Source organism: Phoca vitulina, unplaced genomic scaffold (genome assembly GCF_004348235.1).
Source record: "Phoca vitulina isolate PV1807 unplaced genomic scaffold, GSC_HSeal_1.0 scaffold11, whole genome shotgun sequence".
Taxonomy (NCBI): Eukaryota; Metazoa; Chordata; class Mammalia; order Carnivora; family Phocidae; genus Phoca; species Phoca vitulina.
The window spans coordinates 17,769,613-17,796,123 of NW_022589714.1; the positions used below are offsets into that span (position 1 = coordinate 17,769,613).

Sequence of the window (26,511 nt, forward strand, 5' to 3'; positions counted from 1 at the left end):
TCACTTTCTTTGTCAACACGCTGCTCTGTGGCTACAGCTCCCATCATCCTTCCCCCTGCCGCCAAATGCAAAGGACACACCCAGTCCTGATCTTGCTTGACCTCACCAGCAGTTGTTACAGTTGAGCTCAGCCTCTCCCCAAGATTTCCTTGTCAGAACACCTTCTTCATTTGCTCTTCTGCCTCCTTTTTTGTGACTTCCAGGTGTTTGTGCTTACTGCCTCATGCTTTTTTTTTTAACTTTTGATATTCTTTGGGATTCTATCCTGGGTATCCCTCTTCACTTTTCATTGCACTCTATCCCAAAATAATCTATTAATTCTCATGGTTGAATTTTCCATCCACCTTCAACAGTATTTCTTATTTCCCCATTCGGTAAAATAAGAATATGAACATTCCTTTCATCCCTCTCCTTCCACCTCCTATCTTGTATCAGTTACACTTGGACTTTATCATTACACTTTATCCTTCTACCATACCCAAATCTCTCTTGCTTTATATATAGATTATGCTAAACGATGGAAACCAACAAACAGCATTCTATTACTAGTACTCTGTAAATACTGTCCACTATGAAGGAAATTATAATGTTGCCAAATAGTGGGCTGGAATTACACTTCCTTCCCTGATTTCATGACCCTATGCCGCTGCTGGACAATTCCAAGCATCGAGGTCAAATGGATTAACTTTTCGTATACTCCCCAATTATTTAAAATTATGTAACGTTATAATTTCCTTCATCTTTATTTTTTTTTAAAGATTTATTTATTTGACAGAGAGAGACACACCGAGAGAGGGAACACAAGCAGAGGGAGTGGGAGAGGGAGAAGCAGGCTTCCCGCTGAGCAGGGAGCCCGAGGCAGGGCTCGATCCCAGGACCCCGGGATCATGACCTGAGCCGAAGGCAGACGCTTAATGACTGAGCCACCCAGACGTCCCTTCCTTCTTTAGATAGTGACTTTCTTATGTATTTTGCCTAAAATTTTAAATTGCTTTCTTGATTTCTCATAGCATTTGCCTTGATCATCTCCTTCACATTTTCAGACTCTACATCATACTAGTCCATGCAGCGTCCTTTTTTACCCAGACTTCCATTCTCCTGTTCCAATCTGGCTGGTTTTGTTTTTAGTTGTCTGGTTACCTGTGATCCTAGAACTTCTCTTTTTTGCCCTTCCAAGTGGAAATCACTGTCTCGTCAGTCTGTCTTCTTTTTTTCTTGAATATGCCTCTTTTCCTGGAGTACAGTCTTGGGCAACTTCTTTTAAAAAATGTGTATGGGGTAAATTATCTAATTCTTTGCATGTCTGAATTTTTTCTTTGTTTTGTTTTGCTTTCACCCTGGCTGGCAGTTTGACGATTGTAATCTTTGAAGGCATTGCTCCCCTGTTTTCTAGACTCCAACAGTGCTCATGCCAGACTGATTCTTGTCCCTTTGTAAATGACATATTTTTTTTTCCGTTGAAGCTTTTATGATCTTTTGTTTACTTGTTGCTCTTGTTTATTGCTCAGCATGTCCTGCTGATTTGTCTAGGAAATGGTCTTTTTCATTCATTTTCCGGGCACTTGGTGAGCCTTCCTGGAAGTCTGTAGATTTCCAGCCCACATATGCACAGTTCCCGCCCTGCATCTGGCCTCAGTGGTCGGCTCCTGCACAGCCTTTGGGCCGGAGCCCGTTCCCCACACCTGGCCGGGCCCCTGGGGCAAGGCCGGCTGCCCTGTGACTCTAAGGGGGCAAGAGGAGCCGAGGCTTGCATGAGCACTGGGGTCTGGCTGACAGATGGCGTGAGCGAGACCCCTTACAGAGGAGCGCAGGGGCCTCGGGTACCCGGGCACTCAGGTGCTTCTCATCCCAGCGCTCCCCCGCCTGCCTCCGAAGAACGGCCGAGATCCCGCGAGGTGAGGCTTCTGGGCAGCGTGGTCCTCGCGGTAACGCTTCAGGATTGATCCTGCCCTTCTCGAAGCCTATTGTCATGGACTGGGTCTCCTAGAAGACAGCACCTGAGGTAAAAGCTTACTGCTGGGGAGTGCAGTGCCAGAGAACCAGGAGAGAGAGAAAATGGGTACGAAGCAAGAGAGCAAAGAGAGGAAGGAGCATTATGGAGAAGGCCACGGCTTCGTGAAAAGCTCAGCGCTGGGTCCTCCAGCACAGCTTCAGAAGGGAAGCGGAAAGCTCTGCGTCTCCACACAGTCCCTCTGAGGGGTGACAGTATAGTTGTCCAGTCCCGTCTCCTTTCGGTCAAGGATCGTTCCATGGGGTAAGTCCTCAGTAACTGCAGGTTGTATAGTTATTGGTGCCCACGAGTTCCTCAGCAACAACAAGGAGTCCCCAGGGTAGGAGGCAAAATATGCCGCAGGTGCAGCAGGCAAGGTGCTGTCGGGTTGTGTCCTTAGGTGGCCCAAGGGACCAAAAGTAGCTGTCGCCGCAGACCCCTTTGTAGCAGCAGCAGCAACCTGACCCCATAACCATGGGAACAGCTCCAGGGACTGCTGGATTCAGTCACTGCAGATGTGGGGTCCTCCATAAACCGAATCCCCTGGAGCTACTCAGGTGGTAGCTCCGAGAAATGCTTTTCTGGTCCTTTTATTGTTTTATTCAACTTAGTCACATTTTTCACATCTAGGCACTCTTTCTGGGTTTCTGTTTATTCCTTTCTCAGAGCATCCTGTTCTTATTTTAAGTTTATAACACTTTCTCAGTATCCACTAGATACTTAGCTAGAATATTAGCTATTTAAAATTTTCTGCTACTGGAGGTGGTCTGCATAGATAGTAGTTAAGAGAATGGACTCTAGAACAAGACAGTCTGGGTTTGAATGTCAGCTGTGTAACGGTTTTGTGTCCTTTGGGAACTTTGTGTTTTAGTTTCTTTTCTTTTTCATTTTCTTTCTTTCCTTTGTTTTTTTTTTTTGTTTGTTTGTTTTTGTTTTTTTGCTTCAAATACAAAATGCTTATCATACAAAAATGCAGTAATTGTCAAACTATCAATTTGTTATTAGAAGTATGAACTTATAACTCTAAAAAGAAAACTTTACATTTTTTCTTTACTCAAGCCAACTTACCTCCAAGTTCTAAAGGTTACAGATTTTTGGTTTAAAAAAATACCACTCTGAACTTGTTCCAATTAATTTTGTTATTCCATAAGGAAACAAAAATCTTCTCAATTTGCTGTGCATTAAATGAAGTAATGTTTGTAATGTAAACTCACTTCAATAGCTTTTATATCAGTCACAGGCCAACTTATAAACTAAATATTTTCTTAATATAAATAGAAAATATTCACGGCAATGTCAGTATGGAACCTCATACCTGCCAATTCACATATAACGCAATTAATGATTAACTGATGAGGTTAGTATTATTTAAAGATGTTTTGTCACTGTATTTCCCAGAATAATTAAATTTGCTAACATTCTCACCAACCGTATACCACGTTCATTATCTCATGTTCTCTGTTGTCCCTGTCTCTAAGTCGAAAGATCCCAGTGGGGAATATGCAGAAGTGGCCCAGAAGTTGGTCCTATATCTTTGGTTCATTCTTTCCAAATTTTGATAAGTTTGTAAAGCCTAGAGGGATCTCTACTAGCATGTTTTCACTCTTAATTTGTCTGGTTTTCTTGGTTTTCTGCCCTCTCCTCTTCCTTTGCCTATCTAGAATTTTTGATACAAGGTTATGTAAATCTCTTTCTTGAAACCTGGAAATTTCATCACCAGTGTTTCTCCTGGTTTCTGCCTTTGCCCATGTCTCCTTTTCAAGCCTCAAAAGTCCTTCCTATTTTTATTTCTCCTGGGCATAACTTTCTAATAGTAACTTTAGTTTAAACTAGCACCGGTGCTCCTTCTGCTACATTTTTCTCTTTCTCTTAACTTCTTTTAAATATAAGAACCATAGTTCATTGATATTTATATACTTTTCTGTTTTTTTTGCAAGCTTCAACTGGCAATTTTCTTCTTTGTTCCTCTTTTTACTTTCATTGTCTTCTTGTTTATTATGAAGAAGCATAAGTATATCCTGTCTTTAACTTGAAAATCCCCAAATTTTTGCTGTTTTTAGTTTTCCAATTCTTAATAGACTTTTTTTTCCTTTCTCCTAGAGTCAGAAATTTTTCTAGCATTTTTCATGATGTTGCACTTTATCCTGTGTTCTTCCAGGGTAGTGTTCTAGAATTTCTCCCATAAATGTAGGCTTCTCTTTATGTTTGTTCCTCACTGTTACAAAGTTCTAGTAATCATCATAGTCCAGTGCCCTTGTCATCTTCCTGTTTGTTGAAAGAATTTTTTAGAATCTATATTTCTCTTGGAAGAACATGTGATGGTACTTTGTTTATAGGAACTTTGCTTGACATTTCTATGAAATCTCTCTGTGTTTCTGAGTGACCCAAAGCCCATGTGTCAGTTTTTCTGGATATGGCACTCATTAGTTATTTTCTCTTCTTTAATAAGCTCTTCATTTATCAGCTTCTCTTATTTAAAAGTGTTCATTGCATTTGCAACTGGCTCCATTATTTCTCTGAGCTTTTCAATAAAATTAGGTGTAAGTGTCTCTTCCTTTAACGTTGGAGTCTCTACATCATTATGTGTTTTGGCCAATTGTTGCTGGATTTTTGCTCTTCCTCATTTCTACCAATAATTTATTTTCCAGTTCTTCCACCACACTATGTTCAGTAATGAAATCTTTTTTGGGGGGATTGTGGAAAAGACTGTATTTATCTTTTTCTGCTAATAATTTGATCTTAAAATTTTTCTGCTTTAAGCATGATCTTTGCCTTCTCAGTCCAAGTAGCTTCTTTCTGCTTTTTGTTTTGAAGCGGAGAAGGTTGAATTCCATTCTGAGTTCGTTTCTCTTAGAATTGCTGGAGGCATTCTAGCCAAGTGGACCCTAGGGGTTCACGCAGGGGGCACTATAGAATGAACAGATTGTTCCCTGCATGTGAGGCCCGGCCCGTGGATGCACTGTGTCTTAATTTATTCATCCATAAAATGGGATAATACAGTATCTACCCCATAAGACTATTATAGTGGTTGAACTTACAAGTAAATTCAAAATTGTTTATAGCTCAGATTATTATTAGTTCCTCAAGTCAGTTTTCTATATGTTGGCCTTGCTTGTTCTCTTTAATGCTGATGATATTTCTCACATGTCTCCTTATCCTAGGATGTCCAGTCATGCTTTAAGGAGGTTTGAATCACTAGAGTCTCTTCTGCTATTGTATGAATAGGATGATTTTCCTCACTGGTCTCTCTAATAAGAGTTTGAGAACTCTATGTACATTAGTAGACCAGGCACATTCCACTATAAGCCTTTTAGTGGCTGGTGAGCAGGAGCTAAATGTCAGTCTGGGAATCCCCAAATTTGGTTGGCTTTCATATATATCCTATCTTTGGATAGATTTTCAGTTAATATGGCATTAAAGGGGAATGATGATGATATCCTAGAGTGGTGGATATTATGTATAAAATACAAATAAAATCTTTACAGAAGTTTTGCACTTGATAAGAGAGAAGAATCCATTGCTTAATTACAAGTGCAACATTTTTGTCACTTCAAAATAATGTCCTATATATATTTTTTTGGAAAGTGATATGCAGTTGATGCTCTAGAATTGGAGGTAATTATAGAATGACTGTGATTTTTGTTTTTGTAGGATTTTTTGTAGATATTTTTATAGAATTTTTTGTAGAATGCTAGAATCACTTGTGATTTATTGTAGATTCTTTAATTTTGTTGATTTAAAAATAGGACAATAACTTTAAAATATTTCCCCTCTGAGGTAATGGTGTGTATCTGGGCCACCTGCAAACTCTTGAATTTAGGAGGGGAAAATGAGGAAAAAAGGAGGAAATATTCCACTAGTGGGTCTTAGGACATTTTTACTGAAGAATAAGTTGTCTTAGGTTGTGGTCAATAACTCTGCCTGTCTCTCTACTGAATTCGGTTTCATAACTTCCTATGATGTCATTTGTTCTTTTCCCTCTGGCTTAAATTAGGACTTCCCTTACAGCTGCCAAGTCAGTTTCCTTTAGACCAATTTATAATCAAGTATTTCTACTGAAGTTTTGTGGAAAAAAAGCACTGAATGAGAAGTCAGGATAAATAGATTCCTAAGGCCAATTTTTCTTCTTACTATCTGACTTTAGAAACTAGTGTTCATAACAACCCTGTACCTCCTAAACAATTCACATCCTTGGAAGGTAGAAAGAGCTTCCTTACATAGTAAAGAGTTCTTTGTCTTTGAAAGTATTCCAGAAGACACTTGAAAACTACTTCTTAAGACTCTTGTGGAATTTTTATGTAATAAGAAGATTGGATTTAATGGCCCTAAAATGTCTCTCTGAACCCTGAGAGTCAATGACTTTCTGCTTTAGTTGTATGGAAAGGAGGCAGGTAGGAAATAAGGAAGAGAACTAGCTTATTTATTCAGTCTTGCATGGATTTCAGCTTTGGTCTCTGGAGTTCCTCCAAGCTTCCTAAGGTTGTACCTTGCCTGTCCGTTCTGACTCCATGCTTAGATACACAGCTTTTTTGCTATCTTTCTGTTCTTTTTCAGCATATCCATATAAGTATCCTTAAGTCAAAGGCAGGTAAAGGCATGCCATTAGTTGGAGGGGTGGTCAATCAATGCAAGCTCAAGATTTCTTTGAATTCTTATTCTTCATTTTAAAAGTTGATGGGAATTTAAAATTATATATCATATCTATTTCTATTTTAATACAAAATAATATTTTAAGTTATCAATAACTGGGGGCAGGGGAGGTGAAATTTGACCCAATCCATCTAGGAAGATATGCCTCTGGTTCCTTCATAGGACAAAGCAAGTCACTCCTGCTTAAGAAACTCAGACCAAAACATTGGACTGGCTCTCTGGATTCAGGTTTATCATCCATGATCTCACAACCCTTGGGACCTGCTTCTGCAAGGCCCACCTTCCTCACTCCAATATGGAAGGGGGAATCAAACACTGGGAGAGGGTCATGTGTTATTTAAACAGCCCCTTCTCAGTTCATTCATGCTTCTTTTTCCATTTGATTCTGAACCTATTTACAATGACATATTTTAGTAGAATTATTTCAGAAACTGTCTTAACTCAATCTGAATGTGCCTCCGTGAACTAATAAAATTCTTGCCCCTGAGAAAGTGTATGTTACATTTTGCTACAATTCATGATGTGTCCTTGGAGAAGAATTGTGCATTTTATATAATTTGTCAAGGACGATTTCAAAATGCATAACATCATCAATCTCACTGACAACATCTTTAATGGTTTCACTCTGTAGTCAGAGTTTTGCCAAATGCAAGCTAGGACTCAGACTATCCCACATCTGCTCCCTACCTATTGTTTCAGATGTATCATCTGTTGAAAAGACAACCAAGTTTAGGAAAAGAATTCATCCTTGAAGCATTTCTTCTCTAATTAAGTCAACAGATGTTTGAAGTCTTTACCTGGGGAATTTATTACTTCAGCTTTAAAAAGTAAGAGGAATTCTCAGATCTACCTTCACAATATTTGTTTGATCAATGTAGCCAGGCTGGTAATGACTGAAAATAGTTAAGAATTTGTGACGGTTGTCATTTTCAACAATTTGAATGGCACATTCTAAAAGTGCTTTTATTTGTGTTATCATCTAGACTTCGTTGCTCCAGGCAGGCTATCTAATCCTCCTCCCATGGTAGGAGGCTGGACAGAGCTGGCCTGGCTAAAATAGGCTCAAGGAACTGGGGCAGATGGCAGGAAGTGATTTTCATAGCCTCTGTGGTTGCAGGCAGGCAGAGAACAAACAGTAAAGTCAAAGATCAAAGTCAGAAATGCAGAGCTAAACCAGTCATAGAAGAAGTCAAGAAGAGCCCAAGGCAGGCAATAGTTAACTGGTACAGCCTGTGGGTCAAAGAGCCAATGAAAAGGAAAGCAAGGATCCTCCACTAGGAAGAAGCAAACAAAATGGTAATCCTCACAAGTAGCCATAAGATGGGCTCATGCGGCCTTCTGAAGTATAAGAAGCCAGGACAGAAGGGACACCCAGTGACCCTTCTAGGCTTCAGTTTCTTTATCTGTTTCCTACTCTCCCTGCCTAATAAGAATGTGGAAAAGATCAATTTTTATCTTGTATGTAAAGTCAAATTATTATTATTATTATTATTATTATTATTCAAATCTGTAAAAAAAACTGAGAAATATATGGAAAGATAACCTAAATAAAAAAGAAAGAATAGGAAAAAACCATCTGCATGGTAAGAATATCTTCTTTGTTTCAGAACAAAATAAGACAAAGCATTTTGGTGTGTTATTTTCTTTAAATTTAGTCTGTTCTGGTTAGTTTCTAACCAAAGTATTTAAATAGCATCTCTGATTGCCAAACATTTGTTATAGTTATAATTTGTAAATAAGTTATCTATTGTTGTTACTGTGGCAATTTCTGGTAAATTCACAGATCAAAATTTATATAACAAGAAAGAATGAAAGAATCAAGTCTTTTTTACACACCAGGTCTCAAATTATCCACCTACTTTGACAGCTTTAGTGTCTTGATTAAATATTTTATGATGATACTACTTAAGATAAAATGTAAAAGCTAATTTATAGTGACATCCCTTTATGTAAAAGGTTCCCAGGCTGATTTATTACCAGGTTGAAGCATGTGTGAATACAACCATGTCTAAAATAAAGAGACTTTGCAATTTTCTTCCACACTCCTAGTTAAGCAACTTCTACTAAACAATTTATATGAAAAACGAGGTCTTTAATTTTACAAGATTCCACTTTATTTTCCTATGATATCTTCTTTAGTTTCATTCTTCAATTCAATTTAGTACCTGCTATGTTATATACTAAGTAATAAATTTGAAACGCTGTGCTCAATTATAATTCTTTTTAATACCTGCACATTTGAGGAAACAATGTCAAAGATTGAGACTTAGTTCTTCTCAGAGTTGGATGCTTATCTTCTACTCAATAGAAAAGTAGTTAATCAGTTGCCAAATTAATGCTATGTTTTTCCAGTTTCTAATTGCCTCTCATCATCCTAATTTTATCTTTTGGTAAATTTATTATGTTATATCATTCTGAAAGGACTTTGGGGAAAATGTACATGTGTATGTGTATGTGTGCTATATATTTTATATATACTATATACTATATAATATACAATTATATTTTTGGTTGGGACAAGAGAGGGCTAAGGGATTACTTCTAATGCTTAATTTACAATTATGTAGGGCTATTTATCAATACAACTAATAAAATAAGGCACTATAATTATAATCTAATCTATAAATATAGAAAATCTGTTTAGTGATAGATGAGTATTATTCCTAAGGTTTAAAAGGATTTTTACCAGTAAATGGACTTCAAGGATTATTAAAGAAGAAACAAATGACACGGATTTTATATTGGTAATAGTTTGTGTTACAGGAGCATTAGAGGTATTGTAAAGTAGAGAAGATGAAGCCAAGAATATATTTATAGCCAAGCTATACACAGGAAAAGCTAGGCACATCCTGAGGAAGAAAGTGTGTATGGTATACTGTCAGATGTTATGGGACAGTTCATGATACAAGAGGTGGCAGCAACAATGGTATTATGGGAGAGAAAGATGTCTTTGGTGGGAGGGAACAGGAGAAAACAGAAAAGAGAAAGGACAGACAGAGACCAGATGCTGATAATATTAAGCCAAAAACCAAAATATGTCATGGACTCAAATCTTAGCAGTAAAGAAATGGGAAAATAACACAAAAGCAATGCAATTTATTTTCATCAATTTAACGTACTCACATTTTACTTCATATAGAAAGTATTTGAGATGAATTATTCAAAAAGAGAAGGAGGAGGGGCACCTGGGTGTCTCAGTTGGTTGAGTGTCTGCCTTCAGCTGGGCCCATGATCCCAGGGTCCTAGGATTGAGTCCCTGCTCTGCAGGGAGTCTGCTTCTCCCTCTCCCTCTGCTCCTCCCCCGGCTCATGCTCTCTCTCACTCACTCACTCTCTCAAATAAATAAATAAAATCTTAAAAAAAAGAGAGAGACAGAAGGAGGAGATATTTACAATAAGACTCCTTAAATAGAACCAAAATTGGGAGGGGGAAGCCTATGCCAATAATAAGAGTCAACAGAGTGGCTATGTTTGAGCATCAAACCTGGAGTTTTCTTTTAGCTGCAATTAAGATAGAAACTTAATTATACTTAATGAATGTTTTATAATTTAAAATAATTACCTACAAATATTTGAGGGATAAGATTTTCCTGGGAGAGACCTAGCTCCTATGTGACAATAGAGGGAATAAGATATCAATAATATCAATATTGGTTTCGCAATGAATAGATAAATTAAATCTGCATGGTTAGTTTTGAGAGCAACCTAAGATGAAAATCCATGACCAACAATTGAGAGACAGTTCTATAAAAGCAATACAAAGATATCATTGTCCAGATATGTAGCCTTCTTTTTTTTTTTTTTAAAGATTTTATTTATTTATTTGACAGAGACACAGCGAGAGAGGGAACACAGGCAGGGGGAGCGGGAGAGGGAGAAGCGGGCCTCCCGCTGAGCAGGGAGCCCGATGCGGGGCTCGATCCCAGGACCTGGAATCATGACCTGAGCCGAAGGCAGACGCCCAACGACTGAGCCACCCAGGTGCCCCCAGATATGTAGCCTTCTTATGATCTAACTTGATCCAAGAACATTGGTTCATATTTAGCAAGTGTTTGTACTGGGTTTGGGGACACATTTGTGAACAAAATAGCCATAGTCCCTGCCTTTATGGAGCTTACATTTTTGTAGAGGAGTCAGAAAATAAAGTAAAAAAGATATAAAAATAAAATAATTACAAATTGTGATAGCAGTGTTAATTTTCTTCTTAGCATCCATCAAGAGTTAAAGCGGGGGAGGATATCCTCTTGTTTCCATCTAGTATTAGGGAAAGCCTTTTTTTTTTTAATTTTATTTTATTATGTCAGTCACCATACATTACATCATTAGTTTTTGATGTAGTGTTCCATGATTCATTGTTTGCATATAACACCCAGTGCTCCATGCAATACGTGCCCTCCTTAATACCCATCACCGGGCTAACCCATCCTCCCACCCCCTCCCCTCTAAAACCCTCAGTTTGTTTCTCAGAGTCCATAGTCTCTCATGGTTCGTCTCCCCCTCCGATTCCCCCCCTTCATTTTTCCCTTCCTACTATCTTCTTGTTTTTTTTTTTTAAGATTTTATTTATTTATTTATTTGACAGAGAGAGAGACAGCGAGAGAGGGAACAGAAGCAAGGGGAGTGTGAGAGGGAGAAGCAGGCTTCCCGCGGAGCAGGGAGCCCAATGCGGGGCTCGATCCCGGGACCCTGGGATCATGACCTGAGCCGAAGGCAGACAGTTAACGACTGAGCCACCCAGGCGCCCCTGTTTTGTTTTGTTTTGTTTTTTAACATATAATGTGTTGTTTCAGAGGTACAGGTCTGTAATTCATCAGTCTTAACACAATTCACAGCTCTCACCATAGCACATTACCCTCCCCAATGTCCATCACCCAGCCACCCCATCCTTCCCACCCCCCCCCACTCCAGCAACCCTCAGTTTGTTTCCTGAGATTAAGAGTCTCTTATGGTTTGTCTCCCTCTCTGGTTTCATCTTGTTTAATTTTTTCCTCCCTTCCCCTATGATCCTCTGTCTTGTTTCTCAAATTCCTCGTATCAGTGAGATCATATGATACTTGTCTTTCTCTGATTGACTTATTTCGCTTAGCATAATACCCTCTGGCTCCATCCACGTCGTTGCAAATGGCAAGATTTCGGGGTTTTTTGATGGCTGCATAATATTCCATTGTGTGTGTGTGTATCACATCTTCTTTATCCATTCGTCTGTTGATGGACATCTTGGCTCTTTCCATAGTTTGGCTATTGTGGACATTGCTGCTATAAACATTGGGGTGCACATGCCCCTTCGGATCACTACATTTGTATCTTTGCGGTAAATACCCAGTAGTGCAATTGCTGGGTCGTAGGGTAGCTCTATTTTCAACTTTTTGAGGAGCCTCCATACCGTTTTCCAGAGTGGCTGCACCAGCTTGCATTTAGGGAAGGCCTTTTTAAGGAAAAAACATTAAGAGAATTTGGAGTATATACAGCAATGAATACATGCATAACCCAAGACAATCTTTCTTAACTACCTCTCTGCCAGATTTTCAGTATGTACCATTTAAACAAGGTGTTTAAGATTCTGATACTGTAGGCAGTTGACCTGGATTATAGACATTCTATATAGCTAATTAAGGAAATTTCATGAATTTTAGAAAACAACAAGCTGCTGATACAGTTAATATCCTATTATAAAACTTAAGCTTAATATTTTAGCACAAATGAAAGTGCTATAGACTGAACTGTGTCCCCCCAAAATTCATATCTTAAAGCCCTAACTCCCAATGTGATGGTATTTGGAGATGTGGCTCTTGGTAGGTAATCAGGTTTAGATGAGGTCATAAGGGTGTGGCCCCTTGTGGGATTAGTGCCCGTTATAAAAGAAGAGACCTAAGAGAACTTGCTTCCTCCAATTCCACCCTTTGTGAAACAGTGAGAAGGCAGCCATCTACAAGGAAAAAAAAAGGCCCTCACCAGGGAATTCAGGAAACTGTCAGCCAGCACCTTAATCTGGGACTTGCTAGCCTCCAGAGATGTGAGATATAAATTCCTTTTGTTTAAGCTATCCAGTCATGGTATTTTGTTACAACAGTCTGAGCTGACTAATACAGAGATGAGGCTGAAGAAATAGTAGGATTTAGAAAGAAGAGTCATAAAATATGAAAGAAATACAGAAATGTGTTCTAGATGCTTCTTTTAAATCCTAATTGTGCTGATAAAATTGTAGTGAATCTCAATCTTTCTTTGACACTCAGAGGCATCTTCTGGATCTCCACATGGGCAGCCAGGTTCTTACAGCCCCTATGTTTCACTAAAAGGGTCCTGCCTACCAGGATTGGGGGATTATCTCAATCCAACTGCCTATGAGTAGCTAACAGTTCTCCTTAGTTCAATAATGCAATATTGTAGTATTTTTAAAAATTGATTCTTTTGTATTTAAAAAAAAATATTTGCATAAGAAATTATCTCTTCAACCTCCTTCTCCAAATGCAGTGGTAAACAGTTCCTTGTATATAATTGAAAAAATACTTAAGGTACATAAAAGTATTGATATTTGTATTACACACACACTCTTATATCCAAATGGCAGAATTGTACAAATAATATGCCACCTTTTCTTTCAATTCGCAATATATCTTAGAGGTCATACAGTACATTTTACATATCTTAATTTAATCTGTTCCTAATTGATTTTTCTGTTTTCTTAGTCTTTGCTATTACTAATGGTGCCAAAATGAACATCATGTATAAATAGTTTCATGCATATGTGTGAACATATCTGAAGGATAAATTCCTAGATTAGAATTGCTGGGAGAGAGAAGATGCACATTTTAAATTTTTTAATTTAAATTTTTTAATTTGTCCATGTGTTTCTCAATTATATTACAAATTTTTAACAACAGTAATAATGGTGATGTATTAGGCTTCCCATTTAAGCAATTACCAAGTTGCCTCCCAAAGAGGAAATACCAATTTATACTCCCACCAATAATAAACGAAAATGCCTATGTGTCAAACTACGCTGTAAAATCTTAACTTATAACAACCATAAGAGGAGGTATGAATATTATTCCTGATTTAAAACTGAGTTAACTGAGGCACAGGAAGGTTAAGCAGCTTAACAAACTCCACAGACTTAAGTGACTACATGTCTTATTCATGATCCTATACCGCCTTCCTGAGTTTCAGTAATAGCTCTCCAACTTAAAGCTGATGACCTCGGCCAAGTTATTTACCTCCCATCTATAATTTCCTTATGTGTAAAAAGATAAAATGTATCTCAAACCATTAATATGGGGATAAAATGAGCTAATGTAAGGAAAATCCCATGCACAAGGCACTAAACAAACATAAATGCTCTTCTTCCCAGTTAAAATAATCTATGAATCACAAGGATGAATAAACCATTGCCCTGGCTAATTCTTTTCAATGACACAGAAATTAAAGAAGCAACTATGACCCTTTTTAATGCTAATGCTACAGCAATAAAGCCAACAGACATGAGAATTTGTGGTGTAACTCCCCTCCCTGTCTTTCTTTAATTCTGATTGGTTTAGTCTTGGCCCAGCTTCCTCACAGTGTTTATACAGATTTCCAGTTCCTACGTCTAAGTAGGAGTCATTTGAACCTACTGGAACTGGTTTCCCCACCTATTCAGGAGATTGCTCAAAGTTCTATTCAGTCTTTGGCTAATAAATAAAGAGCAAGTGTCAACCTATGAAGAATTAAAAGGAATGTATTTATGTTGAGCTATAGAGTATGTTGTAACTTAGAGTATACAATGACTCAGAGAAAACTTTGTTGAGTGAGACCTGCGCATTAAAATATTTTCATACACCCTATTTTGTTTCCTTTAATATGATAAAATGGTTGAGTCAGTAGTTGTTGAAGAGTTCTGCTCTTGGGAGTGGGTCTTGGGAATAAATGACCCAAAGAGAGGTCCTTACTTGCTTCTCACATAGCAATTTAGAAACTGAAGGCCCGCTGCTGTTACACACAGGGGCTAGGATATTCACAGAGTTGAGGCGGAGGCCACAGTGACTCAGAGTCATTCTGCCTGGCTGATTCCTTAAGATCCAACCTATTCTCTTGTTTCTCCTCTAGGGGCTTGGGTGACATAAAGATTGGTAAAGTCATGTTGCTGGAAACTGCTGTTCATTCCAATATAGCCTTGAACGGACCTTTTCTTTAGGTTCCACGATGCAGGGACTGCAGCAGGGGGATGACTCATGTACTTCTTTTCTCCAAATGTGTTCCCTCCACAGTCTGGAGGATATCTATATATAACCTCACCCTGTGGCCTGTCTCCTCACCTCTGAGTGACGAGTAGAGCTCAGTAAAATAGGCTCAAAATGGGAAGCAGGACATTTAGACACGGCTGAGTTGGCATAATGGTTTTGATGTGACTCAGAGAACTCACAACCACATAAAAATGTCAAAATAAAAAAAAAAATCACTGTTTTTTTACAACCAGGTATAGAACAACAAACACTCTGACAATTACTCTAACTCTATGCTTTGCGTTGCCTCTCACTCTCACCTGATCCATTACCTTATATCTGTGAGCCCTCATGCTGCACTTACCCTGTCCTATCCACAACATATTCCCTACCCTACTCCCTTGACTCTGCAGTGCTAACCAGCAATGGCGTGAGACTCAGATACTTATCCTTTCATTTTTTCCACAAATATTTACTAAGGGCCAGGTACTATTCAAAATACTGGAGTGAATGTGCTTTTTCTTCCTTCTTCCTTTTCTTCTTTTTTCTGCAGATTTCATAACTATTTTACATGGAAAATTTAATATTTGTCTTTTTTAACTGAGTAAAATATGTCTCATTTCAAAATAGCCAAGTTACAATGTCATATAGCACCAGAAAATGTTTCAGCTAATAGAAAAGATTTCCATATGATGTAATTTAGGAAAGAAATAACTGAGTTTGGCAAAAGTTATTTTAAACCATCCTGTAGACAAAGGGTTCTGTTCATTCCATTAGTACTACCACTATTGCATATTTACAAAAATGTTTCAGAGACTTGTACAAAAAATATATACCTCTAAATGTCCTCCAAACTTGGTAAATCTGGATACTTCATAATCACCCATTTTAGTTTAAAAAAAATACAGTGTACTTCTTTATTTTAAAATTGTATGTATTCTGGTCAAAATAGAACAGTTAGTTCCTGCTTTAATGTACCTTCTCGATCTAACACATAGCAAAAGTATATAAAGATATAAAAGCAAAAACCTTAAAACCCATGTCTGGGTTCAAAACCTGTTAAGCATTGCTGTGTACCCAAAATAGAAGAGAAACCCAAAGTTGGGTAGAACCGAGGTCACAGGCATGCTGGGCTCTAGTCCTGGAACAGGCCGCGGCAGCTGGCAATTCGGGGAAGGAACACTGAAGGTGTTCTATAGAAAGGAGAAGATTGGAGCCAGGTTTGAAAACAGGTGCAAGGTGAGGCTCCTTCTGGGAAAAGGAGGTTGGAAATGTGCAGCCACACACTACCTGCGGGAATGACTTGGTAGACTGCTTCAGAAGCAAGAGGACCCAACACTCAATGCACCTGAGGAACTGTGCCAGCTGCCCCTAGCCTAGAACCTGATGTCCTAACCCTACTGAGACCATGGCCAGGTGTTCTGCGATTCTGTACAGTACCTGGGTTAGAGCTGGGGTTCAGGAAGTTGAGAAAATAAAGCTGCAAAACCACTAGACAAAGTGTGAAGAGAAAGAAGAAGAAGCCTCATTCAAACTGAGGCTGCAAAACAAAATTTCAAAACACATGGAGAATTCTAATGCTGTGAATGTGACCCAGACAAAAATCAATAACTGCAACAAAATTTCATTCCAGGTAAAAATTTATGAAACTATCTAGCCAAAACTTTAGTATAAATATGCTTTGAATGCCTAAGGATTAAAATGAAAATTATACAAATTATATTAAAAATTTATATAAAAACAATGAGAAACAGAAATGAAAGAAGTCAAATAAATTAAAAGCAGAAAGACTAGACATATTGGAAATGAAAAATCTATGGACTGAAATAAAAATTCAAAAGACTTGGTAAACTTTGGAACAGACACAATAAAAGAGAAAATAATAAATTAGAAAATATTACTGAGGATTCACCCAGATCACAACATAGGGAATAAAATCTGTAAAAATGGTAAATAGATCGTATACCCCAGTATGCTTGGTAGAGTTCCAATTTATATCCATTGTCCTGATGTAATTGTTAGTGACAGTCCTTTTAACTCTCAAATATGTCCTAATTTAGACAATAAATTATATGGTCACCCAAATGTTAAGAAATCTATAGGATAGACTAAAAGACAAATAAGACTTCCAAAAGGAAACAATAGAATCACAAAAAAGTAATATTTGAAAAGTATTGTGAATTTTTGAAAATTGAATAGAGACATGCATGCTCAAATAGAAAGTGAACTATAAGAACCAAGCAGGATCTATGAAAACATATTCACACCTAGACCCATCATAGTTAAACTAGAAAAAAATCAAGAATTAAGAGACACTCATACCAGCTACCAGGAGAGAAGACAGATTACCAATAGAAATAGTAATTAAACGTTAGACCAAGCAGATTTCTCACAGCAACAATAGATGACATTAAACAATAGAGAAATATATTCAGCGTAACAAGGGGGACTTTAAGTTTAGAATATTATACACTGATAACCTGGCAACAAAAAACAAGTGCAGGGAAATGGATATTCAACTTATAATTGATGTATATTTAGATTCTTGGTTTGAGAGTATAAAAATACTAGATAACTTCAGATATTTTTAGAAATAAATTATACTTTATTTTTAAGAGTGCAAAAAGTTTTTTGATATGGTTTCAGGGTCTATACTCTCTTTTTATTTTTTCTTAATTTTTAGCAGTTTTATTCATGAGTCAGATATTATTCCATTTCTTTTTAATGTTTCAAGTTTTTATTTAAATTCTAATTAGTTAACAGAGTGTAATAGTTTCAGGAGTAGAATTTAGTGATTCTTCACTTACATATAATACCCAGTGATCATCACAAGTGCCCTCCTTAATACCCATCATCCATTTAAACCATCCCGGCACCCACCTCCCCTCCAGCAACCCTCAGTTTATTCTCTATAGTTAAGAGTCTCTTATGGTTTGCCTTCATCTCTCTTTCCTCCTCCCTATGTTCATCTGTTTTGTTTCTTAAATTCCACATATGAATGAAATCATACGGTATTTGCCTTTCTCTGACTGACTCATTTCACTTAGCATAATACACTCTAGCTCCATCCATGTTGTTGCAAATGGCAAGATTTCATTCTTTTTGATGGCTGAATAATATTCCATTGTATGTATATTTACCACATCTTCTTTATCCATTCATCAGTCAGTGGACATTTGGGCTCTTCCATAATTTGGCTATTATTGATAATGCTGCTATGAACATCAGGGCGAATGTGTCCCTTGAAATCAGCATTTTGTATGTATCCTTTGTGTAAATACCTAGTAGTACAATTGCTAGGTCCTAGGGTAGGTCTATTTTTAACTTTTTGAGGAACTTCCATAGCCTTCTCCAGAGTGGCTGCACCAGTTTGCATTCCCACCAACAGTGTAAGAGTGTTCCCCTTTCTCCACATCCTTGCCAATATCTGTTGTTTCCTGTGTTGTTAATTTTAGCCATTATGACAGGTGTGAGGTGATATTTCATGGTAGTTTGATTTGTATATCCCTGATAATAAGTGATGATAAACATATTTTCATGTGTCTGTTAGCCATCTGCAATGTGTTCTTTGCAGAAATGTCTGTTCACATCTTCTGCCCATTTTTAATTGGATTATTTGTTTTTTGGGTGTTGAGTTTTCAAGTACTTTATATATTTTGGATACTAACACTTTACCTGATACGTCATTTGCAAATATCTTCTCTCATTCCAAAGTTGCCTTTTAGTTTTGTTGATTATTTCCTTTGCTGTGTAGGAGCTTTTTATCTTGATGAAGTCCAATAGTTCGTTTTTGCTTTTTTTCCCCTTGCCTCAGGAGACATGCCTAGAAAAAGGTTGCTATGGTCGACATCAAAGAGGTTGCTGCCTACATTCTCCTCTAGGATTTTTGATGGTTTCCTGTCTCACATTTAGGTCTTTCATCCATTTTGAATTTATTTTTGTGTATAGTGTAAGAAAGTGGTCCAGTTTCATTCTTCTGCATGTTGCTGTCCAGTTTTCCCAACACCATTTGTTGAAAAGACAAATTGGATTTTTCTATTGGATATTCTTTCCTACTTTGTCAAAGATTAGTTGATCATATAATTATGGGTCCATTTATGGATTTTCTATTCTGTTGCATTGATCTATGTCTGTTTTTTTGTCAGTACCATACTGTCTTGATGGCTACAGCTTTTTAATACAGCTTGAAATCCAGAATTGTGATGCCTCCAGCTTTGCTTTTCTTTTTCAAGATTGCTTTGGCTATTCAGGGTCATTTGTGGTTTCATACACATTTAGGATTGTTTATTCTAGCTCTGTGCAAAATGCTGGTGGCATTTTGATAGGTATTGCATTAAATGTCTAGATTGCTTTGGGTAGTATATACATTTTAACAATATTGGTTCTTTCAATTGAGCATGGAATATCTTTCCATTTCTTTATGTCATCTTCAATTTCTTTCATCAGCATTTTAGAGTTTTTAGACTACAGATCTTTTATCTCTTTAGTTAGGTTTATTCCTAGGTATTTGTTGTTTTTGGTGCAAGTACAAACGGGATTGATTCCTTGATTTCTCTCTCTGCTGTGTCATTATTGGTGTATAGACATGCAACAGATTTCTGTATGTTGATTCTGTATCCTGCAACTCTACTGAATTCATGTATCAGTTCTAGCAATTTTTGGTAGAGTATTATGTCATCTGCAAATAGTGAAAGTTTGACTTCTTCTTTGCCAATTTGGATGCCTTTTATTTCCTTTGTTGTCTGATTGCTGAGGCTAGTACTACCAGTGCTATGTTAAATAGTAATGGTGAGAGTGGACATCCCTGTCTTGTTTCTGACCATAGAGGAAAAGCTCTCAGTTTCCCATTGAAGATTATGTTAGCTGTGGATCTTTCATATATGGCCTTTATGATGTTGAGGTATGTCCCCTCTATCCCTACTTTGTTGAGGGTTTTTATCAAGAAGAATGCTGTATTTTGTCCAATGCTTTTTCTGCATTGAGAGGATCATATGATTCTTATCCTTTCTTTTATTAACACAGTGTATCATGTTGATTGATTTGTGATTATTGAACCATCCTTGCAGCCCAGGAATAAATCCCACTTGATCGTGGTGAATAATTCTTTTAATGTACTGTTGGATTCAGTTTGCTAGTATCTTGTTGAGAATTTTTGCATCCATGTTCATCTGGGATATTGACCTATAATTCTCCTTTTTAATGGGGTCTTTGTCTGGTTTTGTAATCAAGGTAATGCTGGTTTTATAGAATGAGTTTGGAATTTTCCTTCCATTTCTGTCTTTTGGAACAGTTTGAGAAGAATAGGTGTTAACTCTTCTTTAAATGTCTGGTAGGATTCCCCTGGGAAGCCATCTAGCCTGATACTTTTGTTTGTTGGGAGTTTTTGATTACTGATGCAATTTCTTTCCTGGGTATGGGTCTGTTCAAATTTTCTGTTTCTTCCTATTTCAGTTTTGGTAGTTAATATGTTTCTAGGAATTTATCTCTTTCTTCCAGATTGCCCAATTTGTTGGCATATAAATTTTCATAATATTCTCTCATAATTGTTTGTATTTCTGTGCTGTTGGTTGTAATCTCTCCTCTCTCATTCATGATTCTATCTATTTATTATTTATTTTTTAATTTTTTTAGAGAGAGAGAAAGCACAAGAGAGGAGGGGCAGAGGCAGAGGGAGGAAATCTTAAGCAGGTTCCACACCCAGCACAGAGCCTACCATGGGGCTCAATCTCATGACCCTGAGATCATGACCTGAGCCAAAATTAAGAGTCAGACACTTAACTGACTGAGCCACCCAGGTGCCCTACGTTCATGATTTTATTTATTTTGGTCCTTTCTCTTTTCTTTTTGATAAATCTGGCTAGGGGTTTATCAGTTTTATTAATTCTTTCAAAGAACCGGCTCCTATTTTCACTGATCTGTTCTACTGAGGTTTGTTGTTGTTGTTGCTGTTATTTCTGTATCATTTATTTCTGCTCTAATCTTTATTATTTCTCTTCGTCTGGTGACTTTATTTTCATTTGCTGTTCTTTTTCTAGCTCCTTTAGGTTAGATTGTGTATTTGAGATTTTTCTTGCTTCTTGAGATAGGCCTTTATTGCTATGTACTTCCCTCCTATGAGAGGCTTTGCTGCATTCCAAAGGTTTTGGATTGTCATGTTTTCATTTTCATTTGTTTCCATGTACTTTTTTATTTCTTCTTTAATTTCCTAGTTAACCCATTCATTCTTTAGTATGATGTTCTTGAACCTCCATGTATTTGTGGTTCTTTTCCAAATTTTTCTTGTGGTTGACTTCAAGTTTCATAATGTTGTGGTCTGAAAATAGGCAATGTATGATCTCAACTTTTTGTATTTGTTGAGGCCTGATTTGTGACCCAGTATGTGATCTATTCTGGAGAATGTTCCATGTGCACTCGAAAAGAATGTGTATTCTGCTGCTTTAGGATGAAATGTTCTGAATATATCTGTTAAGTCCATCTGGTCCAGTGTGTCGTTCAAAGCCATTGTTTCCTTGTTGATTTTCTGATCTGATGATCTGTCCATTGCTGTAAGTGGGGTGTTAAAGTCTCCTACTATTATGGTATTCTACCCATGAGTTTCTTTATGTTTATTATTAATTGATTTATATATTTGGGTGTTCCCAAGTTGGGGGCATAAATATTTACAATTGTTAGATCTTGTTGATGGATAGACCCCTTAATTATGATATAATGCCCTTCTTCATCTCTTGTTACAGTCTTTGGTTTAAAATCTAGTGTGTCTGATATAAGTATGGCTATGCTGACTTTCTCTTGACATCCATTAGCATGATAAATGGTTCTCCATCCTTTCACTTTCAATCTGCATGTGTCTTTAGGTCTAAAATGAGTCTCTTGTAGGCAGCATATTGATGGGTCTTGTTTTTTATCCATTCTGATATCCTATGGCTTTTGATTGGAGCATTTAGTCCATTTCCATTCAGAGTGATTATTGATAGATATGAATTTAGTGCCATTTTGTTACCTGTAAAGTTGTTCTTTCTGGAGATTTTCTCTGTTCCTTTCTAGTCTTGTTGCTTTTGGTCTTTTTTTCCCACTCAAAGAGTCCCCTTTCATATTCCTTATGGGACTGGTTTAGTGGTCACGAACTCCTTTCACTTTTGTTTTTCTGGGAAACTGTTTCTCTCTCCTATTCTGAATGACAGCCTTGCTGGATAAGATATTCTTGGCTGCAGATTTTTCCCATTCAGCACATTGAATATATCCTGCCACTCACTTCTGGCCTGTAAAGTTTCTGTGGATAGGTATGCTGCTAACCTTATTTGTCTTCCCTAGTAAGTAAGGGATTTCTTTTCCCTTGCTGCTTTTAGGATTTTTTCCTTATCTCTGTATTTTGCAAAATTTACCACAATATGTCTTGGTGTTTGCCTGCTTTTGTTGATTTTGATGGGTGTTCTCAGTACTTCTTGGATTTAAATGTCTGTTTCCTTTCCCAGATTAGGAAAATTTTAAGCTATAATTTGCTCAAATAAACCTTCTGCCCCCTTTTCCTTCTCTTCTTCTTCTGGGACTCCTATAATAGAAATATTGTTATGCTTTATGGAGTCACTGAGTTCCCTAAGTCTACCACAAAGTTGTGATCCAATATTTTTCTCTCCCTCTTCTTTTCAATTTCATTATTTTCCAAAATTTTATCTTCTGTATCACTGATTAATTCCTGATTCATCCATCCTGTGGTCATTATATTTGGTCAGTTTTGCATGTCAATTGTAACATTTTTTATTTCAGCCTGACTAGTTTTTAGGTCTTTTATCTCTGTTGTAAGGGACTCCCTAGTGTCTTCTATGCTTTTCTCAAGCCCAGCTAGTATTTTTATGATTGTTGTTTTAAATTCTGGTTCAGAATTGCATCTGTTCTGTTCTGCATCTGTTTCAATTTGATCCCTGGCCATGACATTTTCTTGTTCTTTCTTGTTCTTTCTTTTGGGGTAAATTCCTCTGTATTGGCATTTTGTCTAGGTCACTCTGCTGCTGTGTTTTGGCTGCTCTTTCCCTCAAGTCAGTCCTCTGTAGAGTTTCTCCTTGCCTGCAGTAGGGAGTGTTTGGACCTTGTCCAGCGTGTGGTTTTAAGTAGGTGTGCTCTGATCTGCTTGTTAAAAGAAGCCTGGTGTTATTTCCAATAGAGCTGAAGCTTTGCAGCACTCTATGGTCAGTAGACTTGGTGTGTGCCCTGGTATTTGTGTTGGTCTTCTGGGGGAGGATCTTGCTGCACTGTGGCTGGTGCTGGTTTGTCCCAGAAGGGCAGTTACACCAATGTGTAGTAGGTTGGAGTTTAGAGTAAAGCACAACAAAAAGCAGGCATCCAGTGTAGCTGCCCTTGGCAGGTGTCTCTGCCCCTATCCTAAGGAACTGGGCAGTGCGATGGCACCTACCAGCTCTTTTGTCCCCTGAGAGGCAGTGCCACCTCTCCCAGATGTGCTCCAAGAAGGGGGAAAGTTCTCTCTTAGTGCCTCCCAGGAGATCCTCAGATAGCTCCATCTGCTCCTGGGCCTCTGCTCTCCTCCACAGGAGCACTGCTGTGCCCACCAGGCTCCACACCAGCCACAGTGTGGACTTTTAAAACTTCAATATTTGAACTTCACTAGTTGTAAAAACTCATTATAATCAGCTCCTCTCATTTTCTCAGTCAGTGGTTTGGAGGAAGTGGTTTTCTTGTGCAACTCCCTGTACACTGTGCTCCCGTTCACTCCCTCTCTCTCTCTCACCTCTGTCTATGATCAGGGCTCCCTCCCCTCCACAGAACCCACAATACTTTTCCCCCTCAAATCACATCTCCGCACCTCCTACCTTCCACAATGTGGCCTCTTCTCTCCCTCTAGTTGTGCAGTTTGGTCTCTCAGTCTTTACATAAATTTCTGGGGTGTTCAGAATAATTTGATATTTATCTAGCTATGTTTGGGGGATGAGGCAAGCATTGGGTCCCCCCTACTATTCTGCCATCTTAGCTCCCTCCTCTACTCTTTTTCTTTTGAGGTATACTTGGCATATAACATATTAGTTTCAGGTGTACAACATAATGATTCAATATTTTTATACATTGTGGATGATCACAATAAATCTCATTAACATCCTTTATCATATATAGTTATAAATTTTTTATTATTTGTCTTGTAGCGAACACTTTTAAGATTTTCTCCCTTAGCAACTTTGAATTATACAATACAGTATTAGTAAGTATAGTCAATTTAATAGTTGGGGAAACCCAAAGTAGAGATGTTGACACTTAGAATAAAGCCTATGTTCTCATTTTAGGGATTCTTCAGCTTAAGGGCCAGATCACTACCCTCTCACCTTTAAGGAAGCCACTTGCACGTTATTTCTAGTTCTCTTTTCCATTATTCTAAAGCAGTGAACAACTATGAATTATCTGACATTCCAGGGAAAATATTTAAAGACCAAGATAAACATGGTAAAATACCCCAGAGAAAGAAAGATAAAATTAAGGAATGGAAAAGCACTTTTAAATATCTTAATTATTATACTAAAGATATGTTAGAGGTTACATGCATACAGCAAGAATAGGATCTATGAAAAAGGAACAGTAAAATAGCAGGAAGGAACACTTAGAAAATTAGTATTAGTATTGAAAACAAAGAAATTAGGGAGAAGAAAAATATCAAAGAAATAATAGACAGGAACATACCACAGCTTAGGAGAGATATAGGTGTTCAAGTGAGAGAACCCAGGAAATGTCTAGCATGAGTGCAATAAACATCCATTCCTAAACATAATATTGATAGATTTAAGAATACCAAGGTCAGAGAGTAGATCCTAGAAATTTCAGAGAGGAGAGGTAACAGTACTGAGTGTGAGCATGCAAGCAGCATTGCCTTCAAAATTCTGATGACAACTGATAAACTTAAAAACCTTGACCTAGGCAAAATATTAATCAAGTATGATGATGGAATAAAAGGTTTTAAAATATCTAAGGACACAGAAAATTTCTCTCCCATGCATCCTTCTTTACAGGATTCCTTAAGATGGGTCAGAAAAAACAAGAAACTAAGAACTAGAAAAGCATAGGATGTAGGAAACAATCTAACCTGGGACAATAATGATGGGAAGACCTAACATGACTAATGTGTGGCAAAATCATTCTTGAAGTGAGGTCCAGAAAGAAGGATGCAGTAAAAAAATAAAAAGTGTGTGCAGTGGGGTATACTCCATAGACTTGATAGTATCCTTGAAATGAAGAACAAACCTAAAGATTGACTAAAGAAAAAAAAAAGGCAATTAGAAATTTGATGAAGAGACACACTACACTATACATGAAAAGTATATGCTATCCTGTAATCACTGCTTGGCTCAGCAACAAACCCCATTTGTATAGTTATAGTAATGTAAAGCAACGCTTACTGATTTTCCAACTTTTAAAAACTAAACAAAGGCAAAGCATGCAAAACTTAACTGTGGTTATAGCACAGAAGGCAATTTTTTCAGTCTTGTTAATATGAAAATAAAAACAATGCAAGGGTGAGGAATTGAAGGCCTCACTTTACAAGGTAAGGAGTCAAGATAGATTCTTACTACTGGACAGAGAAATAAAGGGAAAATGTATATTTTGGGGGGTACAAATGTGGTCAAAAGAAGACCTAAGAGTAGTGAAATAATTACTGTGGCAGGAGGGAGAGAGGGGAGTTTAGGGAAGAACAAGTGAACTAAATCCTCATTTAACATGGCAGGATGTCAATACACCGTGTTTAACATAGATAATCCAAAAAATCATGACTAATCAATTTAGAATTTTAAAAATCTAAAAGTAGAAAGATATCATATTAAATAGTATCTCTTTTTATAAAATAATTTCTGTTCACCTGTCTAATGTATAAAGAGATGTTTATAATAATATTCTTCCAATATTTCCAAATTGTGATATTCCTTGAATAATTCATGTCTTTATATAACTTTTACAATAATAACATCATTATTGCATACTCTGAATGCTGGGAGAGTAATTGGTTATAAGGAGATAAAAGTGGAAGCAAGGAGGCCACTAAATGATTACAAAAGCCCAAGTGAGAAAATATGGTTATGGGCTAGGATGCTCACACTGGAAATGAAGAGAAGCGACCTGATTCATGGCATAATTTGGAGGGAAGAAAAACAGGACTCCTAGCCTTGAATGTGCGTGATATGCAGAAGAGGAGTCAGGGCGGATGCTGAAGTTTCTTATTCAAGCTACTGGAATCATGGAGGCCATTGACAGAAGTAGAATGGAACGTGTTATTTCCAAGTTAAGAGGGGTAGAGGCAGGGTCTAGAGTTTGACTTTATATGTCCTAAATTTGAACATCTGAGAAACATACAAGTAATAATCTTGTAGTCAGTTGCTTACACAGATTGGAGTGCAAATAGGTCTACACTGGTTATATAAATCTGGGATTTGTCAGCGAATAGGCTATGACAGCCTTAGGCAAAAGTCTAAAATAATCTTGGGGCCATTAGTACTCACAAACTAGTTACTTTAGTTATTATATCATTAATGTTAATTGATTTTAATTATTTTCATTTTTTCAGTAGCCTAAATTGTGTTTGATCCATTCCCTGAGTAAAAGAATACAAATATTTCATCAGACATACATGGACTCATAGAAGGTTGGAACTTAAAAGAACTCTTAGATATTATATACTCTAAGCCTC

At 37.3% G+C, this 26,511-nt stretch overlaps 1 protein-coding gene and 1 pseudogene across 2 annotated transcripts in view; one reads left to right on the forward strand and one right to left on the reverse strand.

The window, feature by feature from the left end:
• The first annotated feature begins 1,086 nt into the window (after nt 1–1,086).
• The window catches only part of B3GAT2 (beta-1,3-glucuronyltransferase 2), a 322,693-nt gene continuing 297,268 nt past the window's right edge, over nt 1,087–26,511 (forward strand). For both annotated transcript variants that reach the window (XM_032409524.1, XM_032409525.1), the window contains exon 1: nt 1,087–2,254. The gene's annotated coding sequence lies outside the window, so the exon portion shown is untranslated. The remainder of the gene's footprint in view (nt 2,255–26,511) is intronic.
• On the reverse strand, nt 3,011–6,616 carry LOC116635493 (annotated as a pseudogene).